Raw genomic sequence first — 20,965 nt, 5'->3', positions numbered from 1 at the left:
TTTAAAAACATATTACTTTACTGGAAAACTGCAGTGCAAAATTCAGCAAAGTGTGTATTGCTAAAGATGGCTGTGTATTGGTTCTTAGACTATTTTGGAAACTGCAAATTTCATAGATTTGCCTTTAAGTGGGTAGATTCGCCTTTAAATGTGAGCTGAATCATACAGTGGTGCCTCGCAAGACGAAAAGAATTCGTTCCGCGCGTCTTTTCGTCTTGCGATGTTTTTCGTCTTGCAAAGCACGGTCCGTCGCAACTGCGCCACTTCAAGCGGCTTTTTAAAAAAAGCGCAAGACGTTTTCATCTTGCGAAGCAAGCCCATAGGTAAATTCGTCTAGCGAAGCAACGCAAAAACGGAAAACCCTTTCGTCTAGTGAGTTTTTCGTCTTGCGAGGCATTTGTCTTGTGGGGCACCACTGTATTTCTCTCCCATCCCTACACCCAATCAACCATGTTCCCTGGACAGTTCACATGTTGAAAAACCCTAAAACACAGTCAAAAACAGAAACCAGAGCAGCTTGGATGCCAGCATGACACTAGATCAAAACCATTGGAAACCTATCAACTGCACAATGATATGCAAGCAAACGACAAGAACGCAGGGCAAGGCATGGAAAGGTCGCGGCGTGACAACGGCAAAGAACTGTTCGATCAGCGTTGCAAACCACGGACTGTCTGAATCCTAAACAGGCCTCTTATTGCAAAGAATTCATACACAACCAGCACCCTCCCGTTTCATCATTTCCTCCATTCCTTCTGCTTTGATTTAGAAATAGCGCGGCCACTTCATTTCGACACGAAAAGCAGAAGCGTCCTTGCACCAAGTCTGCCAAAACGCTTTCCCTTCTTTCTTCTAAGGCTGCATCCACGCCGTACAGTGGTACCTCTGGATGCGAACGGGATCCGTTCCGGAGCCCCGTTCGCATCCTGAAGCGAACGCAACCCGTGTCCTCGCGGGTCGCGATCCGCCGCTTCTGCGCATGCACGTGACATCATTTTGAGCATCTGCGCTTGCACGAGTGGCGGAACCCGGAAGTAACGCGCTACATTACTTCCAGGTCGCCGCAGAGCGCAACCCGAAAATATTCATCCCGAAGCTACTTCAACCCGAGGTATGACTGTACATTTAAAGAGCTGTGAGTGGCGGCTTCCCCCAAAGGATTCTGGGAGCTGTAGTTTGTTAAGGGTGCTGAGGGTTGCCAGTAGACCCACGTTCCCCTCACAGAGCTACAATTCCCAGAGTGGCTTAACAGTCGATCCCTCTTCCCAGGGAACTCTGGCAATTGTGGCTTTGCGAAGGCAACAGGTCCACTGTAAGAATTCTCAAACTCCAGCTCCCAGGATTCTTTGGTGGAAGTGATGAATGTTTGAAGTGGCCTAAGGCTGGGGTGGAAGACCCTCAAGCCAAGGGCCTTTGGCCACTGTCCCCCACTAGTCCAGCTCTGAACTTTTGCTACATGTTTTTCCCTGGCTGGGATGAGTGATTCCTCTTGGGGTCCGCAGGGTCCCAAGTTGGGAACCACTGAAATGTGGCCGCAATCTCAAAAGAGTTTGTTTTTGCTGGAACAATATCCTCTAATTCTAGTTGTGTAAGAGGGCAGCAAAGGAATGGCAGGGGGTGGCAGGGGATTTTGCTGGTTTTTCTAAGACATCCCCCCTCTCCAACCCTAACAACACATTTCCTTTCTCACAGGGAAAGAGCTGTCTGCTGATGTTTGGGCACCTGGCCAAAAGGAAATGAAATTGTTTCAAATAAAACTCATGCTCCCCTTGGAGATCCCCGGCCATAACTGTCCGCGATTCATCTCCCTCCCTGCAGAGCATCTGCTGAAAAGAACCCCAGCGTGGCAGTAAAATCTGCCCCATGCTATTTCAGGAAAAGGCAGTTAGTTTATTGCCATTTTCCTTTGTGGTGCTGAGCAGCTGTCTTTTTAAAAGCATATGCGACACACAACTGCTGCTCAACAGCAAAATGAAAGATCTGCAACAGAGGTTAAGGATGGAGGGGAAATTCGGTTTGGTTTGTGTTTCGATGCCAGCCTTCCGCATTCCCACTTCCTGAAGCAAGACCCAGAAACCAAATGCAGCCCTCCGAATCTTGCACTTCTCTGAAGTTCAGGAGGTGGTTCTAAAAACAAAAAACTAGTGGTAGGAGAAAGTGTGCATAAATATGCATTTTTGGGAAATCTGTTAGGCAAAGCTCAAGGCACTCATCTTAGTGTTCGAAGTCCGAAAAGACCCCCAAATACTTGAAAGGCAGCCACCTTCGCCACAGACCCTCCCGGGTGTTAAGATCAGCAGAGAGGGCCTTCTTGGTAGTTCCACCTCTCTCAGAAGTTCAGGGGGCCTGGCCCAGGAGAGGGCCTTCTCTGTGGCAGCCCCTAAGATATAAATTATTATTATTATTATTATTATTATTATTATTATTATTATTATTATTATTATTATTATTATTACCCTGCCCATCTGGCTGGGCTTCCCCAGCCACTCTGGGCGGCTTCCAACAAAATATTTTAAAATACAGTAATGCATCAAACATTAAAAGCTTCCCTAAACAGGGAATAGAGAGATAGAGAGTTGGCAGCCTGTTCTTCTTGCTAAATCAGGTATTCAGCTCAGATAGTGCAGGCATGCTTTTCTTCTGAGAACGTGACTCTGTTTCTATGCAAGCGTAGAGTTAAGGTGAGTGAATGCCTCTATATAAGCCTGGGGACTCCACCTAAACATCACAACAGTGCAGTTATTGAAGAAATCCACAACACCAGCCTAATTTGATTGAGGATGGACCACTGGCACCAAAGCCATGGTTCACCTCAGGCTAAAAAAAAAGCCGGGTGCATATTGCGGCGTATTTGCTTCCCCTCAGGTCTCTGGGAAAGGCATGCAAAATGGAGATCTTGGCTTTGATTGCAGGGGCGTAGCAGAAGGAGTAATGTTCTGTGGCAACCTTATCTAGGCTCTGCTGGCCGGAATTTCCTCTAGCTGGGTTGAATCCCTCTCCCTTGCATTATTTATGGCAAGCTTAGGGGCAGATCAAAGGAGTACTGATCCGAAAGGCATCATAGCAGGAAGAGAGGAGCCGCCATAAAAGGAATACCCTTGCCATCTTCCCAGGACATCAAGGAATTTGTTTCTCTCAGAAATCTCTCAGAGATATAGCTAAACCCCTTTCCCTGACTTACGATGGGAGAGAGAAAAATAGTTGTTGCTTTTTAATGCTAGCCATTCATCTTTTTGAGTTCCGTCAGTACGCACGTGAGAAAACCCTGCTGGATCAGGCCAATGGCCCATCTAGTCCAGCAGCGGCCAGCCAGGTGCCTTTGGGAAACCTGGACGCAGGATTCAAGTGTAAGAGTCCTCTCCCCTCCTGCATTGCAGGAATCACAGCTAAAGAATCCCTGACAGATGTCCATCTACCGTATTTTTAGCTCCATAAGACGCACCTAGTTTTTAGAGGAGGAAAGCAAGAAAAAAATATTTTCTGAACGAAACAGTGGATGTATGATTTTTGTGGTTCATGCTGTGGCCACAGACGTGATATGTGATTTGATGGTGAGTTTGGGGTAGCCCAATGCAAAAATCCTGAGAATCCATGTGGATCTGTGCTTTATAACCACGTTTTTGCGCCATTGAGGCCCCACGAAACAGTGGATGCATGATTTTTTTTTTGGTGCAGGCTGTAGCCATGGACATGCTATGTGATCTGATGGTGAATTTGGGGTGACCCGATGCAAAAATCCTGAGGATCCATGTGCTTTTACCTCCCCTCTCCCAGGCAGCCTCCTTTATTGCTAGTATCCCTTATCTCCCTCCTGATCGCTTGCCGATCAGCTGCTCAGCGGCTTCCTTTCAACACCCCTTCCCTCTTTCTTAAAAAAAAAAGCACAATCTGCTTTTCGCCCCTGGGCAATTCGGCTCCAGGGACCACGCATTCGCTGCATAAGACGCAAAGACATTTCCCCTTACTTTTTAGGAGGAAAAAAGTGTGTCTTATGGAGCAAAAAATATGGTAAGTGCTATTGAATTCAACAGGGGATGAGGACTGTAGCTCTGGTCGCTCTCATTCTTTCATGCTACTTCCTGGGGCACAACTGTCGCTGGATCAGGACCTAGTGTGCAAGGTACCCTGCTTTCTCTATCATTTCTACGGCCCACATTAGTGGTGGTTGAATAGCTGAAGCAGACCAGCCTACTCTGGCCATACAGCAAGGTTTGCATTTAAAAACCTGTTCCAAAGCACTCCAGGGCTTCGAAAGAACAATTTCATCCCAAAGTCAAGAGCGATCACAATAATCACTTGCTTTCTGCATTATTATAGCCAGTTCGGGAAGTTCAAAACAACGGGGGAGGGGAAGGAGACAGGAAGAAAGGAGAGGGAGCCCATGGATGTATTATACTTTATCTTCCAGCTTCTAATTACACAATGACACGCATTTGCATAATCAGACGCAATTACCCTAATTGCACATATAAGCAACAATCAGACAAAAATTACCCAAGGGGGGGGGAGGGAGGCGGGCGGGAGGCTAATTTAAAACAACAAAATATGTTCAGGAAAAATGGAAGCTGCAATGCTAACCTCGTGGGGCCAAGAGGTCTGACTCACAAGACACCCAACCACAACACCTGTTCTCTGCCACTAGTTAAGCCCGAGATCTGAAATGACACTAGTCCTCATGAAAATAGCACAATAGCTGCTGTTCACAACCCTGTGCCCAGAAGCCACTGGGATAAGGCGAGAGCTGGTGGAAAGTTAGGAGGCAAAATTAATTCAGCTACCTGCAGTTTGTTTGTTTATAGAAGTAAAGGCAATTCTCGTTTTGCTGGGGCTCATGTAAAGCTTTTGGCTTCATTTTGTCCTTTGAGTGAAGTTTTTAGGTCACTTCTGATTTTGGCACTATGCGGGTATCAACTGGATGTTTGTCAGTTGGGAGTTTCCAGTATTTATATACTGCTATCTAATAATAATAGAGGGACGCTGGCGGCGCTGTGGGTTAAACCACAGAGCCTAGGACTTGCCGATCAGAAGGTCGGCAGTTCGAATCCCCGTGACGGGATGAGCTCCCGTTGCTCGGTCCCTGCTCCTGCCAACCTAGCAGTTCAAAAGCACGTCAAAATGCAAGTAGATAAATAGGTACCACTCCGGTGGGAAGGTAAACGGTGTTCCCGTGCACTGCTGTGGTTCGCCAGAAGCAGCTTAGTCATGCTGGCCACATGACCCAGAAGCTGTACGCCGGCTCCCTCGGCCAATAAAGCGAGATGAGCGCCGCAACCCCAGAGTCGGCCACAACTGGACCTAATGGTCAGGGATCCCTTTACCTTTACCTATCAAATAATAATAATAATAATAATAATAATAATAATAATAATAATAATAATAATAATTTTATTATTTATACCCTGCCTATTTCACGTTTATGGGAACCATAAAGAGTTTGCCAACATTTGTTTGTACATAGACATAGATGCAAAAGGCAATCAATAAATTAATAATAATAATAATTCCAGCCAGCGCTTATTAGAGTGCTGGTGTGTGTGGGTGTGCTCACGGGTAACTGTTGCTTATAAATAGCGAAGTCAGAACACAGAGAATCCTTGATTTGTCTTGCAGCATTACCTGTGCCCCAGGGATGGGAGTATGTGACAATTCTGATTTCTATTAGTTTCTCGTTTTTCCATTCATACATTCAGTTCTCCACATTTCCACACCAGCTTGTGGATTATTATTATTATCATTAAATCCTTGTGATGATTCGTCAGCATTTTACTGAGGATTTAGCATAATAAACACTTCTGCAATTTTTCTTAATGTACTGGATGATTTTCTGCTATTTTTGTAGTAGTATATTCATGCATTTCCATGCACATCTCATCTTAATATATGCATTTTGGTGCAAGTTACTGAACTGTAAATTCAGAGGAGTGTGATTTGTTGTAAATAATTTTACTCCTTTTTATAGTACATACATACAGAGAGAGAAACAGCAATCCAAGACCCAGTAAAATCAAGTCAGGGAGCATGGTCTCTACAATACTAGTGAACTTCCAAAAGAGAGAAACATCAAAACATTAAAGCAGTGTTGGCCAAACTTGGCCCTCCAACTGTATTGGGACTACAATTCCCATCATCCCTGACCACTGGTCCTGTTAGCTAGAGATGATGGGAGTTGTAGTCCAACAACAGCTGGAAGGCCAAGTTTGGCCAACACTGCATTACAGCAACCAGCAAACAGAAAAACAAAAAACTGAGCACCAGTAATATATCTGCTATCCAGAAAATAGGATTTGCAGGCAGAGGTCAAGTTTCAGGAAACTAAAGAAGGAAAAACAGGGGAAAAAACTCAAACATGATACTAGCACTTCAGTTCATTGCCCTAGCCAGATCTATTTAAATGCTGGAACGGCAACAGATCCATCTGTTGCATCCTTTATATACATAATGAAATCACACCATACCAAAGAGAATGTGCCTTTTTTACTTTGACCTTGGACAATTTTCAAGTAATTTTTTTCTAAAATAGCTGTCTCCCAGACTTTCGAATACCGTGGTTTTATCCTCTTTGTAAAGTGCTCTGAGGGCTTTTTCTAACAATCAAGCAGAGCGAATAACTTTTACGAGACGAATAAAAAAAATCAGTGTTTGAAGGTCTACCCCTCCAGAATCTGGCCCTTCCACCAGTACCGCCAGTTCCTTTCAGGACAGCGAATTTCTAAAGATGGCTGTGGTTCAGTTTGTTGTTTCCACACACACACACCCCCCGAAAATGTGAACGAGGCGGCTTCACGATGATACGCAAACCGAATTTAATTTCTTCCCACTTCCGCACTGCAGCTAGCCGGGGATCTTGCAGGCCCCCCCAGGTGCTTCTGGAGGAACGATAATATGATTCTCCCTCAGGTTATTAATGGTTCTAAAAACCCACCAGGAGTGGGAAGAAATTGGAGGACTGAGAGAGAGATAGGCGACAATGCAAGAAAGTTGACAGTGCTTGCTGCTGACAGAAGACAGGCGCTTGAAGTACTCCCGGGTGATGGCGAAGTTGTCATTGCTATGGCAACAGATTGCTTACATTCATTCTTGGGGAGGATATAAAAAGAGAAGAAGATGAGTGACACAGGAAGAGAGAAGAGGTTTTGGGGGAAATGTAATGGTTTTGTGCCAGAGGGAATGATCCGAAGGATGCTAAAGGCATCCGAGAGGAAGAGGGTTTTGTTAGCAGAGGCCCCACCATGCTAGGCGTCTTGTAGGCCATGGCAACGACGCATGGGTAGAGTACCTTTTGGACAAACCTCCCGACATTTTGGTCCCCAAAATTGGGGTGTCAGGAAGGGTGTGGTCCCTTCAGGTCCGACGCTTGTCAGCAAGGTCACACACCAGAGTGCCTTCTGGTTTGGCGGTTTGGTGCAATGGCTCACACCAGAGTGCCAGACCAAAAAACATGGGACCTTCTGGGATCCAACAGAGCCTGGGATTGACTTCTTTGATCCAGGGTTTCCTGCTTAAAATGGGACACTTGCGGGGTATGGTATACTCCATGCTCTGGGAATTTCCAGATAGGGATATTGCTATGTGAGGCTGCCCTTGAATACGACTGAGGGAAACCAACTGGTCCAAAATGCAGCAGCCAGATTACTGCCTGGGGTTCTGTTTAGATCTCACATAAACCCCTTTTCATAGCAGCCACACTGGCTGTCATTTCATTTCTGGGCCCTCACGCTGGTGTTTAAAGCCCTAAAAGACTTCGGCCCCCAATAATTGAAAGCCAGCCTCCTTCCCTAGAGACTCTATTGCGTGCTGAGATTGGTAGAGGGCGGTTTCTTGGTAGCTCCTCCACCCTCAGTGTCTCGCAGGGGTGGCAGCCCAGGAGAGGGCCTTCTCTGTGGTGGCCCCTAAACTGTGGCCCAACCTCCCCAGAGAAGTGCATTGGGCACCTTCATTATACAGCTTCCAGAAGATGCTGAAGACGCACATCTTTACCCTGGCTTCCGACACTTGAGGTCTATGTTAGGGTGAAGGGCGGGTAATAGAAATAAATAAATAACAAAACACTGTCGCTCCCCCCAAAAGCGCTTTTTCCAGGGCGAGACTACGGTGCAAGATTATGGTGCCCAAAATGGCTGCCGTGCTGTCACACAAATAAAAAAAAGGGGGGGATGTCCCAGTTTTCCTGGGACAGTTGAGGGGTTTGCCATTTTGTACAAAGAAAAGGATAGAGGATTAAAAAGCAGGAAGAGTTCTGCTGGATCAGGCACAGTTATAAATGCCTGATGCAATTACATTTTTGAAAAAAGAATGACTAAATCAAGGTTTCCAGAAAGGATTCGTAACTATTTGCAGCTTTCTCTGTAGCCCCTCATAGCAAGTAGGAGGCAAATAGGAAAACAAACACCAGGCCCTATTAACTGCATTTTACATTAACGAAGTGCAGAAATTATTCGGCGCCATCTGGAGCCCATCAGCCCCTCCCTGGGCAAACGGAGGGTTTTTTTCCTTCAGGTGCGCAGTCAGCTTGTCAAAGCAACACAAATTAGGCCTACGGAGCGAGCAGCAAAACATCTGCTCCCCACCAGCAAATTTTGCATATTTAACATTTTCTCCGCCATGTTCATTTCAGTTACACAACAGACGCAAGCTGTCCTGACCGGCACAGTTATCTCTCTCTCTCTCTCTCCCTTAATCCCTCCAACCACAAAATAATTCAAGGGTGAGAGGCAAGAGATGACAGTGGAAGGAGACAGACGTATACAGTCACCTGCTCATTGGGGAAGCAATCTAAACCTCATGGTCAGCATAAGACTTTTCAGTTCTGAGAAAAGGCAAGTAAGAGGCAATATGACAGAAGTTTATAACAATATGCATGGAATGGAGACAGTGGATGGAGAAAAGTTTTTCTCCCTCTCTCGTAGCACCAGAACTTGTGGAACTCCAATGATAGTTGGAAGATTCAGGACAGATAAAAGAAAGTACATCTTCACGTAGTGCATATTTCATATGGCACTTATTCCAATAGAGGGTGGCGCTGTGGGTTAAACCACTGAGCCTAGGACTTGCCAATCAGAAGGTCGGCAGTTCGAATCCCCGCGACGGGGTGAGCAACCATTGCTTGGTCCCTGCTCCTGCCAACCTAGCAGTTCAAAAGCACATCAAAGTGCAAGTAGATAAATAGGTACCACTCCGGTGGGAAGGTAAATGGCATTTCCATGCGCTGCTCTGGTTCGCCAGAAGCGGCTTAGTCATGCTGGCCACATAGAATCATAGAATCAGAGTTGGAAGAGACCACAAGGGCCATTGAGTCCAACCCCCTGCCAAGCAGGAAACACCATCAGAGCACTCCTGACATATGGTTGTCAAGCCTCTGCTTAAAGACCTCCAAAGTAGGAGACTCCACCACACTCCTTGGCAGCAAATTCCACTGTCGAACAGCTCTTACTGTCAGGAAGTTCTTCCTAATGTTTAGGTGGAATCTTCTTTCTTGTAGTTTGGATCCATTGCTCCGTGTCCGCTTCTCTGGAGCAGCAGAAAACAACCTTTCTCCCTCCTCTATATGACATCCTTTTATATATTTGAACATGGCTATCATATCACCCCTTAACCTCCTCTTCTCCAGGCTAAACATGCCCAGCTCCCTTAGCCGTTCCTCATAAGGCATCGTTTCCAGGCCTTTGACCATTTTGGTTGCCCTCCTCTGGACACGTTCCAGTTTGTCAGTGTCCTTCTTGAACATGACCCGGAAGCTGTACGCCGGCTCCCTCAGCCAATAAAGCGAGATGAGCGCCGCAACCCCAGAGTCGGCCACGACTGGATCTAATGGTCAGGGGTCCCTTTACCTTTACCTATTCCGATAGAAGGCAGGGACGGCTACAAACTTGGAGAGGACAAATACACAGAGAAGGCTATTGCAGACCCTCCATAGGTAATTAAAAGCCCTAACCCTCCAAGTGTCCCTATTTTCCAGACAATCCCGGATTTACAGATGCCGTCCTGGTTTCTGATTTGATCCCAGAATGTCCCGCTTTTCCTTAGGACGTCCCTATTTTCATCGGAGAAATGCTGGAGGGTATGGAGTTATGCGACCCACGAGCCAAGGAGGAAAGTAACTATACAACCTTCAGAAGACGTCTGAAGGCAGCCCTGTATAGGGAAGTTTTAAAAATGATTAATGTTGTATTATGTTTTTATATATGTTGGAAGCAGCACAGAGTGGCTGGGGCAATCCAGTCAGACGGGTGTGGTATAAATAATAACTATTATTATTATTATTATTATTATTATTATTATTATTATTATTGAAAAGGAAGTCCCTAATTTCATCGGAGAAATGTTGGAGGGCATTCTACTGATGGCTACTAGCCATGATGGCTAAACAATTTCCCCTAATATAACTCAATTTGCATGTTATTTTTTGCTAATACAGTATATGTATTTTTGTGTACAATCCTTGGTTGGAGAACTCCACTGCAAAATTTGAAGAAATGCAAATTTCAAAGGATGGCTGTGTTTGGATTCACTTATTGGTTTGGAAACTGCAGATTAGGTGGATTCACTTTAAACATGAAATGAATCCGATTTGTCCCTAGACAACCACAATCCTATCCTGACATTCCAACCACTAGACTACATTACATCTGTTGCTGGAATTAAACTTTCCCTACAGTCAGAAGGATCAAGTTGGCAAGATGCTTTAGACATCGCAGATCCCTTCCTCCGATGAAGCACACACCTCGAAAACCACATCCAATTAGTCTCCAACACAATATACTCTCTTTTGGTGCCAGCCTCCACTGTCTGCTGCTCTTGCATTAGGGAATTCAAAGTCCCTTTGCAAGATTACATCTTCTGCGCTTCAAACCTGAAGAACACTATGGGGAAAATGTGGGAAACCAGAGAGACCAAGCTCCCAGGAGACATGCAGTGCAGTTTCCAAGGGGAGAGGATGCAACCTGTCAAATCCTGTTCATTCTGAGAGCACCAGGAAAAAGGGTGGGAGAAGATGGCAAAAGGCCAAATGCGTGTCTGGAGGATGCTTCACAAACTTTAAAGTGAGGTTACAGGGAACCAGACAGAGGGCCTTCTCGGTAGTGGCGCCCACCCTGTGGAACACCCTCCCTTCAGATGTGAAGGAAATACCGTATTTTTCGCTCTATAACACGCACTCGACCATAACACGCATGTAGTTTTTAGAGGAGGAAAATCCGTAGGCATGCCACCCATAGGCATTTCCACCATAACACGCACAGACATTTCCCCTTACTTTCTAGGAGGAAAAAAGTGAGTGTTATGGTGCAAAAAATACGGTAAGCAGCTATCCTATCTTTACAAGACATCTGAAGGCAGCCCTGTTTAGGGAAGTTTTTAATATTTAATGCTGCACTGTTTTTAACATTTGATTGGGAGGATTGGGAGCCACCCAGAGTGGCTGGGGAAACCCAGCCAGATGGGCGGGGTATAAATAAATTATTATTATTATTATTATTATTATTATTATTAAGCGGTTCAGAAGGGAGCGGGCCAGGTTGCCAACTGGGACCTGCAAGAACAAGGATGGCGAAAAAGAAGGATGCATTCTCTTCAGGGCAGCCAGCAGTGGGAGCAGTCGGAGGCAAAAGCCAGCAGAGCAATAAATGCAGATTTTACATGTATGTAGTAGGCTACTTTCTGTACAGACACAGACACAAACACACACAGTCAATCATCCCTTTCTAGCCCAGACAATGAAGAGGAATTATCAGAGCTCAAGGACACAGTCCAGCCAGGGGAAAATATTTGGTGTATGAAGCAAGGCCACTGATGTGTGTGGCCTGGGGAGGGTTCTGAGGGCCTAATAAAGAGGACTGAAGGGCCACATTCAGGCTTTGGGCCTGAGCTGCTCTCCATCCCCTTCCATCATCCCTAGCCACTGGCCAGGCTAGTGGGGCCTGATGGTGTGGGAATTAGACTTTAGTTCCCATTTGGCGGAAGTATGCGGAAGACAGCCCTGGGTCGTTTGACCCTTCCATTCTCTTTCCCCTCCTATAAAAACTACGCAAGTCACTCTTGTTTAAAGTTTAAGGAACAAATTGCTTAGTGTACTTGCAGTTGCGGACTGAACATATACACAACACAGGTTGCGTATGTTAAGTTGTGGGTGAACATATCAGACGACACAGCGATTCTTCAGACAGCTCTTGTTTATTCACAGGCCAGAACAGAACTGAAGGGTTCAACCAGCCTGCTTATATGGAGCTCCACTACAACGCAACAGTAACAACTTTCTGTAACTTTCCAATCACTGAACATCACCTTCAATCCCTTATTTGCATATGTGGACCTGAGTGAAAACTATCTACAGTATCCCCCTGCTGGCCCAGGGTGAGAACTTCAGTACATAACAGTGTACCTAGATTAAACTGTGACAGACGACCTAACATTTACAGGCAGACTGGTGTTCTGACTCTGAGGCAGACAGCAGCACAATGCAACACACCTGCTGCTCTCATTTTGACTCACAAGTTGGGTAAGAACTGAACTACAGAGTGCATGGCATCACAACCCTTCTACAGCCCTTCCATATGCATTTTGGATGCTAACATCCCACAGATGAGAGCCAAGCAACAGCTAGAGGAGAGCCAGGGGTTCGCCACCCCCGTTCCACAATGTCTACCACCACGTATCTGCCTTCGGTGTTGAGTGCTTGGAAGTTTTTAAAAAAGTTTGACGTTTTATTATGGCTTTTTTATATATGTGTTGGAAGCTGCCCAGAGTGGCTGGGGTAACCCAGCCAGAGGGGCGGGATATAAATAATAAAGAGATGTTACTACCCATCCTGAGGCTCGGATCCTCAGGTGCAGGGATGCCAGCGGATGGTGCTGAGCAAATCAGCACACACACATATATGGGTGGGCAATGATGTGCCCAGGAATATCTTCTAGGGTGATGACAGCTTTGCCCCACATGCTGAAGACCTGGATTAGACTGTAGATTCTTCCACCAGAATCCGCAGCGCATCTTTCTGCATCTAGGCTACACGCAAACAGATGGGAGCTTTTTCTCCTGGGTGTCCTTTGCTCACCCTCCTCTTAATGCCAAGGGAACTCCTACTACCCGCCCAGCCACCCTTTGTTTGCAACCCCCTCAAACTGTTTCAATTCCGCAAGCTTCAGCCAGAGCTCTTTATTCCTCCAGCTCTATAAACAATTATTGTCTCTTGAAAATGTTCTAATCATCTAGAAGCACAAAGAACAAATTCCTCTTGCAAATAAATCACTTTCTGCAAGAGGCTTCGGAATAGGGGGAGGATAGAATGGCCAAAAATATCTTCATTTTGGAAAGAAATATCTGCAGTGCCTCCCACACTGTATTTGCTAAGTTGTGTTACTTAAATCCTGCAAATTTAACTTTTAGTTCTCTGAAGGCATACTGGGAAATCCGGGCTGGGGAGCATCTTCGGCCTTTCACATGAGGCCAAATTTGTATTATTATAAAAGCAGAGTTGAAAGTATCTGTGCAATAACGTATTGAATACACACAGATTTTCAAGACCAGTCCCAGAAAATCTGGGATAACCATGGAGCTGAACAGAGCCTAGAAGGGAGTGTAGCCAGATAAAAAAGAGAAGAGGGGATCTTTGCACCTTTAGTTAACACCTCTCTTCCAGCCAACTATTAAAGGTACAAGAGCCCCTTTTCCATCAGCTTTGGGTGGCCATTTGTTTCACTTGACAGGGGACTGTTCTCTGTTTGGAGCAGGCATCCCCAAACTCGGCCCTCCAGCTGTTTTGGGACTACAACTCCCATCAACCCTAGCTAACAGGACCAGTGGTTAGGGATGATGGGAATTGTAGTCCTAAAACAGCTGGAGGGCCAAGTTTGGGGATGCCTGATTTGGAGGCACCCTATATTTGAAGGGCTATTCTGTCCAAGTCTAGTTTAAAGATGAAGAAGCATTGAAGCCATTTTTATGCAGATCTCTTGTTTGGTAGTGTATAAGGCGTCACCTGACGCATAGGCTTTATAGTCCAGTGCTTAGCCAAAGTGGTGCCCTGCTGCTACAACTCACATGATCTCTGGCCTTGCTGGATTGGGCTGCTGGAGGTTAGAGGTCCAATGTCACCCCTAGGTCACTACATTGCCTAATTCTAATGGGAGTGGGGGAGAAATAGCCAAGCCCAGTTTCTGATTGGCTGCATGCTCTCAAAAAAGGTCATTTCCCCGACAACCATCTGCAAAAATGATGTTTGTTAGCAACAAGTGTTCACACACTGTGTGTGTGTGTGTGTGTGTGTGTGTTTTGCCCAGTGGATGTTAACAATCAAAAGCAGCAAAGCTTCTTTACGTCTCGCAGGACCCAGGTGACTCTGCCGAGATTAGCCGTTACCGCATTTAGTTCTATAAAGGGTTTATCTTAGCCCTGCTAATCAAAGCTGGGTCTGGATGCTCTCCCAGGCAGAACGCCTGAGCGCGATGCAAAGAGAGCCATCAAAATGCTAATTTGCGCTGACTAGGCCTGCCACAATCTCAGCGGTCAAGGCTGCCTCTCGCACAGCTCAATCGAAAGAGATCAAGCTGGCCCAGCTAATTATTCCCGAATGCAAGGAAAGCTGCTCCCCGATATCTTTCGGTAATATATGCATCTCCTCTGCTTCCAAACCAAAGTTAGGAACATAAGAAGAACCTGCGGGATCAGGCCAATGGCCCATTTACTCCAGCATCCTCTTCTCACAGGGGCAAACTAGATGCTCAAGCAGGACCCAAGCATAACAACCCTTTCCCCTCCTGGGGTTTTCCTACAAATGGTATTCAGAAACATTACTGCCTCCGACCATGGAGGCTGAGCATAGTCATCCTGGCTAAAGGTAAAGGGACCCCTGACCATTAGGTCCAGTCGTGGCCGACTCTGGGGTTGCGGCGCTCATCTCGCTTTATTGGCCGAGGGAGCCGGCGTACAGCTTCCGGGTCATGTGGCCAGCATGACTAAGCCGCTTCTGGCGAACCAGAGCAGCGCATGGAAACGCCGTTTATCTTCCCGCCGGAGTGGTACCTATTTATCTACTTGCACTGGCATGCTTTCGAACTGCTAGGTTGGCAGGAGCAGGGACCGAGCAACGGGAGCTCACCCCGTCGCGGGGATTTGAACCGCCGACATTCTGATCGGCAAGTCCTAGGCTCTGTGGTTTAACCCACAGCGCCCCCTGCATCCCTGTCATCCTGGCTATTAGCCACCAATACCCTTCTCCTCAATGTTAGAAATTAGCCAGGAGCCAGGCGCATTTTGCAACAGACGTCGTTCCACGTGTGACCACGTGGCGATCCCTGGATGCCAAGTTGGCAATTGACATCTCCATCTGGCTGGCCTCTCCAGCTCTCTTGAGCAGGCAAGCAGAAGAGCTCATTTTTTGCATTTATATCCCACCTTTTTCTCCAGGGAGCACATGGCTCACTCCCCTCCTCTGTTAATCCCAACAACGACCCTGTGAGGGAGATCAAGAGGCTGTGAGTGACTCCCAGGTCCCGGAGTGAGCTTCCTGATTGAGTGGGGATTTGAACCCTGATCTCCCAGGTCCTAGTCTGACACTCTCACCACTACAACGCACTGGCTTCCTAGAGTACGTCTGCTATGGAGCTCCTCTATAACTCAAGCAGGTAGATAAATAAATACGGGGAAAGCAAACTGTCACTTGGAGAAGGGTCTGAAATATTTTCCTTGAAGCTTGAATTTGCTTCATTCTGTATTATTTGATGTTTTAATGCGTTGCAAACCGCTTTGAGATTTTTTTCTTTAAAATATAAAGCGGTACAGAAATGAAATGAATAATGATAATAATAAATAATAATAACAATAATAAATACCACTGTAAAAAGCAAAGGCGCCTAGATATTCCGTCATTAGGCAGTCATGCTTCTGAATACCAGAAATACTGGAAAGCGCAGGAGACAATGATCTTGTGCGTGAATCTGGCTTCCAGGTTTCCCCACAGGCACCTGAGTCACCACAGTGAGAACAGGATGCTGGACTAGATGGGCCACGGGCCTGATCCACCAAGCTCTTCCTATGCTCCTCCATGTATTTGTCCAATCCTCTTTTGCCTCCTGTGGGAGGGAGTTCCACAGTTTAACCAGGCGCTGAGTGAAGAAGCCCTTTATTCTAATCAGTCCTGAACCTTCCCACATCCAGCTTCCCACGAATTCCAGTGCTACGAGAGAGAGAGAGAGAGAGAGAGAGAGAGAGAGAGAGAGAGAGAACTTTTCTCTTATCCACTTTCTCCCTCCTCAAAGCTGCCAGCGACAGCATAACTCACGGCAATCTCATTAAAACAACACTTAACAAGGCACTGAAATCCGCAGCTTTAAAACTGCATCAATAAAACTTCCTAATAACCAATTTAAAAAATATGCATACAAGAGCACTCCGCTGAGCTACCACGCTGTCCTAAGCATTCACTATGCATCTTTTAAATCAACCTCTCTCCAAGCAGTGATGGCCACTAACCTGCCTGGCTTTCGAAGAGGAAAGGGAAAATTCATTTTGAAGAGGGCTGTCTACTAGGCATGATGACTCTTCTTCTGCCTCCACAGTTGGAGGCAACAGTGCTTCCTAATATCACTTCCTGGAAACTGCAGGAAGAGCGAGTGCTCTTGTTCTCGGATCCTGCACGTAGATTTCTCACAGGCTCTTAAGATCTTATGCCCCTCTCTCCCTGTTGTCCAAAGGGCTTCCGACATCCCATTAGCTTGTCACGGCTCCATTTTTTAAAATTTGAATTTCCTTTTAGGAACAATTCCCAGGCTGCTTCCCACCCCATTAAGTGGGGTGGGGCTTTGTGTTTTAAAACAAGATTCACTTTGGAAATGGCCTAGCTGGTCAGCAGAAAGAGTAAAAGGTCAGAAATGGAAATCCCAGGGGTGGGAGGCCTCTTCATGTTGTTATGTTGTTGTTGTACTTAGAGAACACTTTCTCACAAAGTGTACTTAAAAAAAAAGAAAAGATCCCAGAAATATGGAATCATCATTAGATTTGAATGCAAGGCTGCTGCACCAAGGATCTGCTGTCCGGTTAGAATTCCGGTATCCAAACCACGCTGAATCTATCACCATCCCAAAGTTCATGCAACCTAAACATTTGGACTTGTCCAGGGCTGGGATATCCATCAGGGGAAAATAAGTACAGTGTTTAGAGCTTACAAAACTCCCAAGGGCCGACCAAAAAAAAAAAAAGTTTGGCACTTACAAAAGGACCACCATTCAATTCCGGCAAATTATTGTTTAACTTAGCAGACTTTACTCAAGAAACAAGGTATATAGTAAGACTTAAGTAAACTAAACATTAACTTGGCGGCTGCTTTTGTTAACAAGATCAAAGATTACATCTTCAAATTTATTTTTCACACAAAAAACCCCCCTCATTCTCAGTTGAGAGCAATGCAAATGAAGGCAGTAACGTACATAGATCAGCACAGGAAGACCGACCTAAAACCATTTTTGATTCCCAAACTGACCAAATGTTTTCTCTGCAAGGTCAAAGGGAAATGGAAAAGCCTCCCCATTGTCTTTTCCTTCACAAATCCTGTCTTAAGGGCACATTTAAGATATGAATAGGGTATGAGCCTGTGACCTGGCTCAGGAACAAAGTATTTATCATTACAAAAGACTGGCCAGGCTCCCCAGGGTATCCAATCAAGGAAGCATTAACAGGTAATCTGCCAGACAGGAGATAAACAACAACAGGAGATAAACAACGCACTCAGATTTCTGCTGTAGACCGCCCTTTCTGTGATGTAGGTATGATGTGTCTGGGGGGTGGTCTTGAGCTACACCCCTTCTGTGATGTATGTATGATGTTTCTGGGGGTGGTCTTGGACTCCAGGGCGGGCAATTTCAAATGTCTATATAAGGGCAGGCACACCTTTGTTCGGGGTCCTCCTCCTTTCCTGCGGGTGAGGGGAGCACCCAGTTGCAACAGATCAATAAAGATCAGGCTTACCAGCTGCTTTGCTTCTCAATATTCTCTGGTTGGCCTCTGTTATTTTCTCCTAGAGCTGAACCATAAAGTAGGCTGATCGCCGAATAATTGATGCTTTTGAATTATGGTGCTGGAGGAGACTCTTGAGAGTCCCATGGACTGCAAGAAGATCAAACCTCTCCATTCTGAAGGAAATCAGCCCTGAGTGCTCACTGGAAGGACAGATCCTGAAGCTGAGACTCCAATACTTTGGCCACCTCATGAGAAGAGAAGACTCCCTGGAAAAGACCCTGATGTTGGGAAAGATGGAGGGCACAAGGAGAAGGGGACGACAGAGGACGAGATGGTTGGATAGTGTTCTCGAAGCTACCAGCATGACTTTGACCAAACTGCGGGAGGCAGTGGAAGACAGGAGTGCCTGGCGTGCTCTGGTCCATGGAGTCACGAAGAGTCGGACATGACTAAACAACAACACAACCAGGCTCAGACAGGGTTGCCATCTCCCCCCTCCCCACACGTCACAACAGACTGATCAAACCTATCTGAAGGAAATCAGCCCTGAGTGCTCACTGGAAGGACAGATCCTGAAGCTGAGGCTCCAATACTATGGCCACCTCATGAGAAGAGAAGACTCCCTGGAAAAGACCCCGATGTTGGGAAAGATGGAGGGCCCAAGGAGAAGGGGACGACTAAACAACAACAACAACCAATAGGGAACCTACATAAGGACTTTATATGGGCTCTTGGACACCCCATAAGGGAACAAGGGCAGATTTTGTTTACAACACCAATGGCCCATTTAGACCAGGGTCCTCTTCTGACATTGGCGAACCAGATGCCTGTGGGAAAACCACGTTCTGAGCACAAGAGCCATGGATTCAGAAGCATGGCTGCCTCTAATTGCGGAGGCAGAGCAGAGCCATCACAGCTAGGAGCCTTCCCTATCCGCCTTGAATTTGTCCCATCTTCATTTAAAGCCATCCAAGGGGAAGAAGCCATCACAGCCTCTTGTGGGAGGGAGTTCCACAGTCTCTCGCTGCCCACAAGCTGGAGTGCATGCAACCATCGTTACAGAACAGGCAGGTGTATTTCTGGGAGCAGGGGAATTCTACAGTTAGAAACGGTTCCGATTTGCATTGCTACACGATGGACGGTGCCCTCTGGTTCGAAGAATTGGTGCATCAAAAATTTAGGCTTTCGCTGGTGTGGGCTGGATGGGAGGGGGAGCCTAAATGCAGATTCCTACCCACTCACCCCTCCATGCATGCTGGTAGTATCAATCCAGACGAATGCCAGGTTGCCAACATGCAAACATTTTGCAGATTTTGCAGCGGAGCCAAATCTAGTAGGTTGTTGTTTTGTGAGCTCACGGACTTTACAGCAACAGTGAAATTAAAGCAGATAGCTTGGGGAGCGGGGGTGGGGTGGGGGTGGGCGCATGAGTATGCATTATCTCCATGTACACACCAGCCGATTTTTAAAAAATGTGCAAACATTAGCTCTCTTCCTGGAAGCTGGTTTCTCAAAACAATCTAAACACGGCAAAGAGGGACCTGCTTGCCAAAAATCCACTCGGAATAATTAAACGGGAATAAGGCCCTTTCCCTCGCTCCCTCCCTCCTCCCCCCCACTCCCCATCTGCTTGCGGCGAAACCATAAATCAAAAAAAGGAAGGAAAAATTGCAATTGGATTCTCATTACAAAAGGCTCGCCACAGACGATGGACCTACGGTAGCCTCAGACGTGCGCAAGATGTGATTTATGACTCAGCAACAAAGTGGGGGGGGGGGTTGCCACATAGGAGAAAGACTTCGAAACAGAAAACCAAGGTAGAATCATACAATCATGAAATTGTGGAGTTGGAAGGGACCACGAGGGTCATCTAGTCCAACCCCCTGCAGTGCAGGAATACTTTTGCCCAACGTGGGGCTCGAATCCATAACCCTGTGATTCTCATGCTCTACCGACTAAACTATCCATCAATAGTGCTGTATTATTATTATTAAGCTCCAGATCATGCCCACCAGAAGGAAACTTCTTTTCCCTTTTAATTGCCTTCTTCCCACCCACACTCTCCACACCTTTTTGAACAGGATGATATTTTGAGGATAAAGGTAAAGGTAAAGGGACCCCTGACCGTTAGGTCCAGTCGTGGACGACTCTGGGGTTGTGGAGCTCATCTCACTTTATTGGCCGAGGGAGCCGGCGTACAGCTTCCGGGGTCATGTGGCCAGCATGACTAAGCTGCTTCTAGCGAACCAGAGCAGCACACAGAAACGCCGTTTACCTTCCCGCCAGAGCGGTACCTATTTATCTACTTGCACTCGACGTGCTTTTGAACTGCTAGGTTGGCAGGAGCAGGGACCGAGCAACGGGAGCTCACCCCACTGCGGGGATTTGAACCACCGACCTTCTGATCAGCAAGTCCTAGGCTCTGTGGTTTAACCCACAGCGCCACCCGCGTCCCAATTTGAGGATGCAGGCAAGCAATTTCTTATCCTCTGGCCTTCAAACATGGGTTTTGTACAAGCACACTCAACCCTAAAATAAACCGTACAATTTCCTTCTTTATATTTTTTTTTAAAGCCATTTCCAAAGGAAATGGACCCATTAGTTTGCGTGCTTGGGAAAATTAGCATGCAGCTGAGAGTATTCTTTGGCAACAAGAAACGAGGGAGGGAAAATACTCGTTTCAAAGTTCTCCCCTTGCGGTCGCATGCTTTTCTCGCAAACTATAACTCCTGGTTGTGCAGACGGAAAATTATTCCCTGCACTGGCAAAATTATAACTTGTTGAAATTAAGCTCAAGGTTCCCCAAAGATTCTGTTGAAAGCTTTACATTTCCTTACGGTGCTCACATATGTTTAAAACTATTTCTATTGACTAGGGGCACTCCTTATTTGGGGGGCACCTGCCTGTTGCAGCTCAATGCCCTTGTTTTGTGATTGCAACGTAGAATCAAAGAATTAGCTCAGTAGGTTAGAACATGGTGCTCAGCATGAGAAAGTTGCAGGCTCAATCTTCGTATGGG

At 46.3% G+C, this 20,965-nt stretch overlaps 1 protein-coding gene across 1 annotated transcript in view; it reads right to left on the bottom strand.

Moving 5' to 3' along the window:
• Positions 1-20,965, bottom strand: part of CAMKK1 (calcium/calmodulin dependent protein kinase kinase 1) — an 81,486-nt gene that overhangs the window by 48,607 nt on the left and 11,914 nt on the right. The gene's annotated exons all lie outside the window — the stretch shown is intronic.

The sequence above is a fragment of the Podarcis bocagei genome (assembly GCF_964188305.1).
Source record: "Podarcis bocagei genome assembly, chromosome: 15".
Lineage (NCBI taxonomy): Eukaryota > Metazoa > Chordata > Lepidosauria > Squamata > Lacertidae > Podarcis > Podarcis bocagei.
Note: the sequence above shows the minus strand (reverse complement) of the source record. Positions and strands in the feature narration are given on the sequence as shown.